This window comes from Epinephelus moara, chromosome 13 (genome assembly GCF_006386435.1).
Source record: "Epinephelus moara isolate mb chromosome 13, YSFRI_EMoa_1.0, whole genome shotgun sequence".
NCBI lineage: Eukaryota > Metazoa > Chordata > Actinopteri > Perciformes > Serranidae > Epinephelus > Epinephelus moara.
In genome coordinates, this window is record NC_065518.1 from 25504154 (window position 1) to 25512640 (window position 8487).

The following is an 8487-nucleotide window of genomic DNA, read 5'->3' on the forward strand; positions in this document are numbered from 1 at the left end:
AGTCATAATACAGCATAAATCTCTTTGACTGTGTTTATTGTTTTCAAGACTTTGTATGATGACAATATTTTTCAGTGTAAATGGATTTCCAAAGTTAAAAATATTCTTGATGATTGTGGTTTATCGTACTTATGGCATGACGCTGGACGGATGAACCCTAAATATTTAAAATTAATGATTGAACGTAGATTATCTGATATGGAACTACAGAGATGGCATGAGAAATTACAAAGTAACCCTTTATGTGATAGTTATAAATTGTTTAAAACTGATTTCACTTTTGAACCTTATCTGATTATGTTAAGACCTGCCGAAAGAGTTTGTTTGTCTAAGTTTCGGTGTGGAAATCATAAGTTACCTATCTCTGAGCGCAGGTATGATCGTGAAAATGTCCCCCGGAAATGTACTCTTTGTTTGACTGGCAATCGAGGAGACGAATATCATTATGTACTTGTGTGTTCTTTTTTTGATAAAGAGAGAAGAGAGTTGGTCGGACACTTCTATAGAGTAAATCCAAATATTTACAAGTTTCAAAAGTTAATGTCATCTCGAAAAGTAAAGGTCTTGTCAAATTTGTTGAAACTTTTAAAGAAAATCTTGAATAGTTTCTCTTGATTTGCTTTGACTTGTACATATGTACACAAATTCTGTTTTAGTTATTTTGTTGTGCATTGGCTGCCGCCTGTCCTGATTTGTTAATGTTATTTTTTTTTGTCTGCCCCTTATACCCCGGGGAGGGGTCAAAAGGAAATGAAATGAAATGAAATGGAGATTGACTAACTCCTGGAGCCAGCCTCAAGTGGCCATTCAAAGAACTGCACCTTTTGGCACTTCCATGTTGGTTTCATTTTTCAGCACCAGAGGTTGCTGCTTGGTCCACTTCAAGACTGAAATGGTTACTTCACTATTAAGCTAACATCAGCTGAGCATTAGCGCGCAAACTGTGTGAATATTAGTCTACACCAGGGCTACTCAACTTAAGGTCCATGGACCAAATCTAAGTAAACTGATTCACACTCGGGGTGTTTTATACTTTGCAAGTAAATAAGCTAAATAAAATAAAAAGAGTTTGTTTACCAAAAAAGTATCAGTGGAGGATCTGGATCCCCAGACAGAGGTCTGGGCTGTGCCCCAAATGTCCACAAATCCTAGAAACACCCTTGACCTGTGTGGGACTGCTACTACCAGCTTTGCAAAAATGAGTAAGGACAGCAAACACTGAAAGGTTGAAAAGAGTCAATTCATTTATTAAATATATTGAAAAATATTATTATTTATTAATGGGCCTCTGGCCTCCTGTCTTGCAGAAGTGGCCTCTGGCAAAGCAAGTTGAGTTTCCCTGGTCAAGACTTACTGTTCTTCATGCAACTTCAAATGTTGAATGAAGTTGGAAGTTGTTGCCTCTTTGTCTGTAATTTTCAACCCACACTTTTTGCATACTTTTATTTGTTTCTTGTTGACCACTGCATAGTTTTTGTACACGAATGAAATTATCTGTGGTATCATTTTTTCCAACTGGCACTCAGAAATGTAACGTTAGTTCTTTGTGGTTCTCTCCTGCAACTTGACTGGATGCTAATGGATTGGTTTAAACCAAGTGGATCATCTGGGGAATGAAGTGTCGACTTGCCAGGAGTGAATAGCGTTTATGTGAATTGATTCAGGAAATGGAGAGAAATTAACTGAGTGTGGCACATTTTTGAAATAACATACTTTTTAATCTTTGGGTTTGGGAGAAAGTATCAAGTAGTTTAGAGTCAAAAGGCTCAAGTCAAAGTAAAGTCACAAGCTATTGGTGTTAAAGTCCAAGTCAAGCTGCAAGTCTTTTTTGATTTTGTCAAGTTGAGTCTAAAGTCATCTAATTTGTGACTCGAGTCTGACTTAAGTTCAAGTCATTTGACACGAGTCCACACCTCTGGGAAACACGCACACACTTTGTGAAGGAGGGAGACATTTGAGAGAATAAGCTAAACACTGAGATCAAAGAGAGAAAGAAAAGATGTAATCTGCGGTGAAAAATATTGAAGTTAGGATCATTTTGTTGTCAGAAAAACATGCAACACGACTGCAAGCCTTCAGACCACACAGGGAAAAGTGTGTGAACCGAAAAACAGATGATTGCTTTGAATGTTCTTGGTTTTATCTCACCACAGAACACCACATTCTGGACTCCCACCACACAAACACACGCAACCTTGTCATCAGAAAAATGTCCACATCAGGTCATCACACTATAAAAAGCTTCTCTAAACAAGTCAGTGATAAGCAAATGCCAAATTGGGAATGTTTTGCCGCAGAGTCACTGAAGTGTGTGTTGTACTCTCACAGGGACTTGACACAGACTGCTCAGAGGCATGAGAACTGGTGTTGGCTTCTCCCCTCGTGTTAATCAGAGAAGAGCGATGAAAGTTCCTGACAGAAAATAAATCACGGTTTAACAAACAAGACGGGAATTTGAAGACTCTGTATGGTCTAACTGGTTTCACGAGGAGGAACATAAGGTCAAACAAAAAGGTGAGAGGGCATCAAAACTCACAAATCTGGGAATCACCAAGTTTCAAGTAAGAGATGTACAAGTCGTGAGAGCGTTGGGAGGGGAAAAAAAAGGAGCAGCGCAGACCAAGAAAAATGAAAAACAGAGAGGGAGATTGTGAAAAAGCACTAAATTTGTAATCTTGCCTCCCTTTGGAGACCCAGCTCTGAACGGCATCCAAAAACTTGTGAGCTTTTTTGAACAAATAGCTGACATGCCTCAGAACAGAGGTTGTTTATCTTGGGATGGAGTGAAGGGGAGAGAGAAGCGGGATGCAAGGAAAACTGGGGAGAGAGAGGAGGGGGGGAAACAGGAACAGAGAGATGGACAGGAGGATTTGAGATTGTGCAAAAGAAATAAAAGGGAGGCAGAAGAGAAAGGAGATGCTTGGGAAAGTGGGCTATTAAAAAAACAAATGACAAGTTTCGGCAGATCTACAGAAACAATATTTTGCTTCTCACACTCACGGCAACAAAGACACAGGCAGCCTAGAAATCAAGACAGCCAACAGGTCCAGACAGATTTAATGTAAGAATAAATCTACCTAAGTGTGGAGTCGAGACATGCTAAACAGTGCTTCAAACACATGAGTCACAATGTGGTTTAGAAAGATAGGAGAGGGCTGGACAACACCAAGGAGCCTGCAGGAGAATAAGTGACGAACATAAAAACATTATGCTGCAGTATCAGCCTCCATACATATCTAAAATTGTACAAAACACTATTTTTACTTCTAATATCTTAAAAGGGTTTACAGGCTGAAGTGCTGAAATAATGCAGATAACATATCAGCTACGATAACAGCATTCAAGAAGTAGTGACTAATAACGACATTCAACAGACATATTTCAACAAGAGTCATGATGTAATAGAAATATATACCGCTGTAACAACATTTGCTATATAAACAAGTCAAAGATAGACTTATTATCAAGGCAACATTTAAGGTCAAGTGTGTAGGATTTAGGGGGATATACTGGCAGAAATGGAATATAAGAAGCATGTTTTCTTTAGTGTATAATCACCTAAACATATGAATCATTGTGTTTTCCTTATCTTAGAATGATGCATTTATATCAACATAGGGACTGGGTCCTCGTCTATGGAGATGGCCATGTTGCACCGCCAAGTTTCTACATCAGCCCAGAACATACACACCAAAAACACTGGCTCTAGATAGGGCCGTTCACGTTTTTGTGTTTTTGAATTGGCCGCTGTTGTTTGCAGCCCTCTCGCAACAAGCCTAACAGTTAAGTTATCAGAGAGAAAAGGTCAGTACACACTAGCAGATGCTGGGCTGGCCGCCCATCTGTGATGAGCTGAATAGCATCGTAGATCGCAGAGCTGCTTTATTCAGTGATTTTATCAGTTTTAACCACCTGGGCCGTTTGTTTCGGACAGGATAGATACCTGTGAGGAGAAGAAGTTCATGCTTGGCACAGAGAAGAAGATGTCACTAAATCCTGCACACTGCTCCTTTAAACACAAAACCTAATAGTAATCAGTCAGGCATCGTAACATCTTCACAGTACAAGTTTGAGCCCATCATTGACACAAGGTCAAAAACAGGAAAACATACTTTCTCTTTGCAAGTTGCCACTTAAAATCTACAAAAAGGAAGTACAATTAAAAGGTTGTAATTTTAGATACTGTAGCTGAAAGTGTTTGGCCACTTGGGTACAGTGCAACAAGCTACATAACACGCTGACAAAGTTTGATGTTGTTAAGTTGTTACGGCTAGCACGTTAGCGAACGATTGTTTAGCAACATTAGTATTTAATTGGAGTTGTGTTTTTGGCGATCGGACAAAGGTAAGTGCAAAATTAAATTGGCTTTCGGCTCTGTTCAGTCTCCATTATCTTCTGACGGAAAAATCTGGCTCTTTGGCTGATGAATTCTCCACTATGGTTACCAGCTAGTAGCTAATGGTGTTTGTCTGCTGTTTGGTGCTGGGCAGGCAGTGTAAGTGGGTTAAACTGATTTTTTTTCTAAACAGGTGCTTGTTGTTGGAAATGACACTGATGAGAGTGGTAATACAGAACCAAAGCAGTAAAGTTGCGGGCTGTAAAACCAAAACAATAAGCTTAAAGGCGCTAAAAATGCTCCACACAGGTAGGGTAACAGCAGAGTCATGTGTTAACTAACTTTGGGTTCACCACTTTCTAGACAGCTTTCACATTACATGTAGTTACTTTATCTTTTATTAATACAAAAATACAAAAAAAAGCTTTAACGTATAGGCCTGGTGTTTATTTTATATTTTTCTTACAATCAGAAAATGAGTCCATCTTTCGAAACTTTCTGACTTCTCTGTAGGCTTCTCTGCCACGCTCAGCCACAAGAAGATTATTCTCCACTGAGGGCATTAATCATCAAGCCTAAATAATTTTCTAAAACTGCTGGGTACTGTTGTTTTTAGTACACATAAATCAGAAAAAAATAAAACGGTGTATTTGCTGGGAACACATTTGGTGCTGTATGCGTATTTACAGCAACGTGACAGTGTATGTGGCATAGACTCAAAATGAACTACAGTTCCCATGTTTATGGTAATGAAGGAACATTTCACCCAGTGCAACAGTGTGGCTGATCAATGTGTTTTTAATAGACACACACACACACACACACACACACACACACACACACACACACACACACACACACACACATTAATGTGCTAACCTGTGGTAATCATGTGGAATGTTTTAACAAGAAATGATGTAAACCAGGACAAAAATGTGTCTTTGTGAGAAAACAGCTCCTTGATTCTGCCTGGAAACTGGATGGCAACGTTTTTTGCCAATGCAGCCAAAACTTGGTCAACAAACATCCAAAGTGAAGGTCACCCAATGACTCTGCTGAAAGCACAGTGGAGCCTGGCTACTGGTGGTGTTAAATGAATGTCTGTTAGAGCTGCAGTTGGAGTGGCCGTGCCAGCACTTCATGCCCGGGAAGTGTGGGCATAGGTGGCAGCTGGAGACAGGACAGACCAAATACAGACGTGCTGTTTGACACACAGGCATGGAATGCGCACACACACATACACAACACACACTAATCCTCAGATGCCCTCCACTACTGTATATACAGATTAGAGGTGTGTATTAAACAGGGTATGTGCTAAAAGGACATTCAGCCCCTTTGTCACTAAACAAAGTATGAATCAGCTGCTGCTCCAATGATAACATTGATTAAACAATTAAATTAGTCACACTGAAAACATTTGAAGGCACAGTCCTAAAAAAAGTGGATCCTTATTGGCTGATAGGCAAACCTGATTGGATGGATTTTTGTAATACATCCATGAGGGGAGCTAATTAGGAAAAAGAATACTGGATATATTCTGAAACTTCTAGTAAAAAATGTGGACATTTACAGTAACAAATTTAACCTCTTAAAAAAAAGTATTTATTTTTAAAAAACCTCTGACAACGCGGGTAAACAGAGACGTTGTAAGATGAGGAAGGGTGTTGTCTGAAACATTGAACGATGGCGTTTCAGATTGTGTGAGATTCTGTTTACTTCCGCCTGCCTGCGTGTGAGCTCGTCAGTGTGTTTGTGTGTGTGTGTGGTACGAGGGGTGTGGGGGCAGCAGTAGCACTAAGAGGTGGCATGTGGCTGCGGCCTCATCGATTGTGGTGAACGCTGGCAGACTCACAGGCCACCTCGGAGCTTTAACGACAGACAGACCTGTTAGAAGCCTTTGAGGACGGGGTGAGGATGTTTCTGTTCCTGTTGATAAGGCACTGTTTCCTGTTGGACGGGTCAGCGTGGGACCACTGACATGTGCACTTTATGGGGCTACACCTCCGACGGCTGTTGTTCTCTGGATGAAGCTTTACAGGAGTCAGTCATGGAGTAGTTAATGAACTGAAGTTTAAAGCTAAACCTGCTGAGAGTTTGTATATAAAACTCTAGTTAACTCATCAGCTTTAAGTGAGTCTGCAAGAGAGTGAAGTCAACTTATCCCTGTGATGGAAATTCTATAATGTATATTTACTCAAAGTCAGATATTGTGTATAGGCATGTAAGCGCAAAGCCTATCCTAAACAGCAGTAAATGAGCCATTTGTCCAATGACTCACTAGACTCAACTCTGGTTTCCTTCAGTTGAATCATCACAAACATGAGCCAACATGATGTAATTTTTTTCTTAGGATTCCAGTTTTCAGTCACATATAAACATTGCCAACTTAAAAAACTGGCCACAGTACAATTTCCAGCCTCCATCAAGGATTTTTAATAGCTCTGAAAACATGAAAACTATGTACATAACCACCTCCTGCATTTATTGTCAAATATATAACAGTATATCCACGGCATCAGCAGGCAACCATCGAGAACATTTGGATCTAAAAACAAAATTTAATTGTAGGCTAATTTATATGTAATAATACAACTTTTAGATATGTCCATTAAATATGAAACTACAACCAGGTCATGATTAGCTTAGCTTAACTTATCTTAGTACAAGGACTGGAAACAGGGGGACACAGCGACCTTGGGTCTGTTCAAAGATAAATAAATATATATATATGTATACAGTATGTGTATATCCGTCTACGAGCACCTATAAAGATATATATTCAGCAATAAACCTTTCAGATTTGGTTTTTGTATGGGTTAAACAAACAAGATATAACATGTAAATTAGTAATCTTTAGAGGTGCTGGTATCTTATTCCCTGTCACCCCCAACGCTGCAGGTGAATCATCTAAGGCAGTGATTCCCAATTGGTCCAGCCATGGGGTCCAGATTTCTCCTTAGTCAGTAGTTTGAGGTCTCAAAGTCTAATACATTAAGCGTCAGAAATGTATTGCACTTAAAGATAAAGCGTAAATCTGACACATTTGCGAGTCACTTGCGGTCCATTCAGAATGGGCCCATGACCCACTTTTGGATCACAACCCACCAGCTCGGAACCACTGATGTAGGGTAGCAGTAATCCTCTGGGGTAGCCTACATATATAGCTGCTCAAAGTGCATGCAAAGCATGGAGCACTCAGGGACAGTGGTTTCACAGGAGAAGCAGTACAACAGTAACACCATGTGTGTAAATATTACGATACTAAAACATACTGGTTTGTGTCATACTTTTTTTTTAAATATGCAAATTCACATTTGAATCAAGTAGAAATTTCTTCCTTGTGAACATACAGTTTTTCCATAACAACTGTTTTTGATAACAGGCTGCCATGTTCATGGTGATATAATAAGATAAGTCAAGCATTTGATGATATTATGTGCATGATAGTTTTCCACTTTTCACAAATGTATGTTAAATATGTGAAATATTTCCAATTTAGAAGCACATATATGCTGATTGATACACAGCTGAGACGACAAGGCTTCAGCTACCATACTTTGACATAACCCTGATAGTGTTGTTAACATATCCAGACATATGTAGTGGTTGCACTTGCTGATTTGAACATGGAAAACTGGGCTACTGGGTGGCAGAAGTCTTCGCTCTCTGAGGGCCCTGCTTGTGTTAGTTTAAGCCACAGACACCCTCAGTGAAGGTCAGAGTCATTGTTAGATTTAGGTTTAAACTGTGTCACTTACTGTAACTTACTGTAACTTGTCAAACTGCGTCATTGTGAAACAATTTCATAATAATGTATTTCCCTCCAGCTGAAAGTCAGCAGTTACTCAGCTGATGAAGTCTGATGATGACCACTTGATGATGGGAGGTGGCTGTCACACTGAGCCTACTGTTTCACTCTTATGTATATGTGTGAAAAACATAAAGGTGAACTCAAAATTTGTCTTTTTAGAAAGCCTTAAAAATATTCACAAGGAGGCCGTGTTACAGCGCCACCTAGTTTGGCTGTAAAGCCACCTGCCTCGTGTCATTACATGTTTACTTACGGCTCCAAACCGTGTTGACAAGCCAGTTGGCGTGTTGTAGGGAGACGTCAACTGGAAGTGTTAACCATGAGGCAGTGTGGGAGC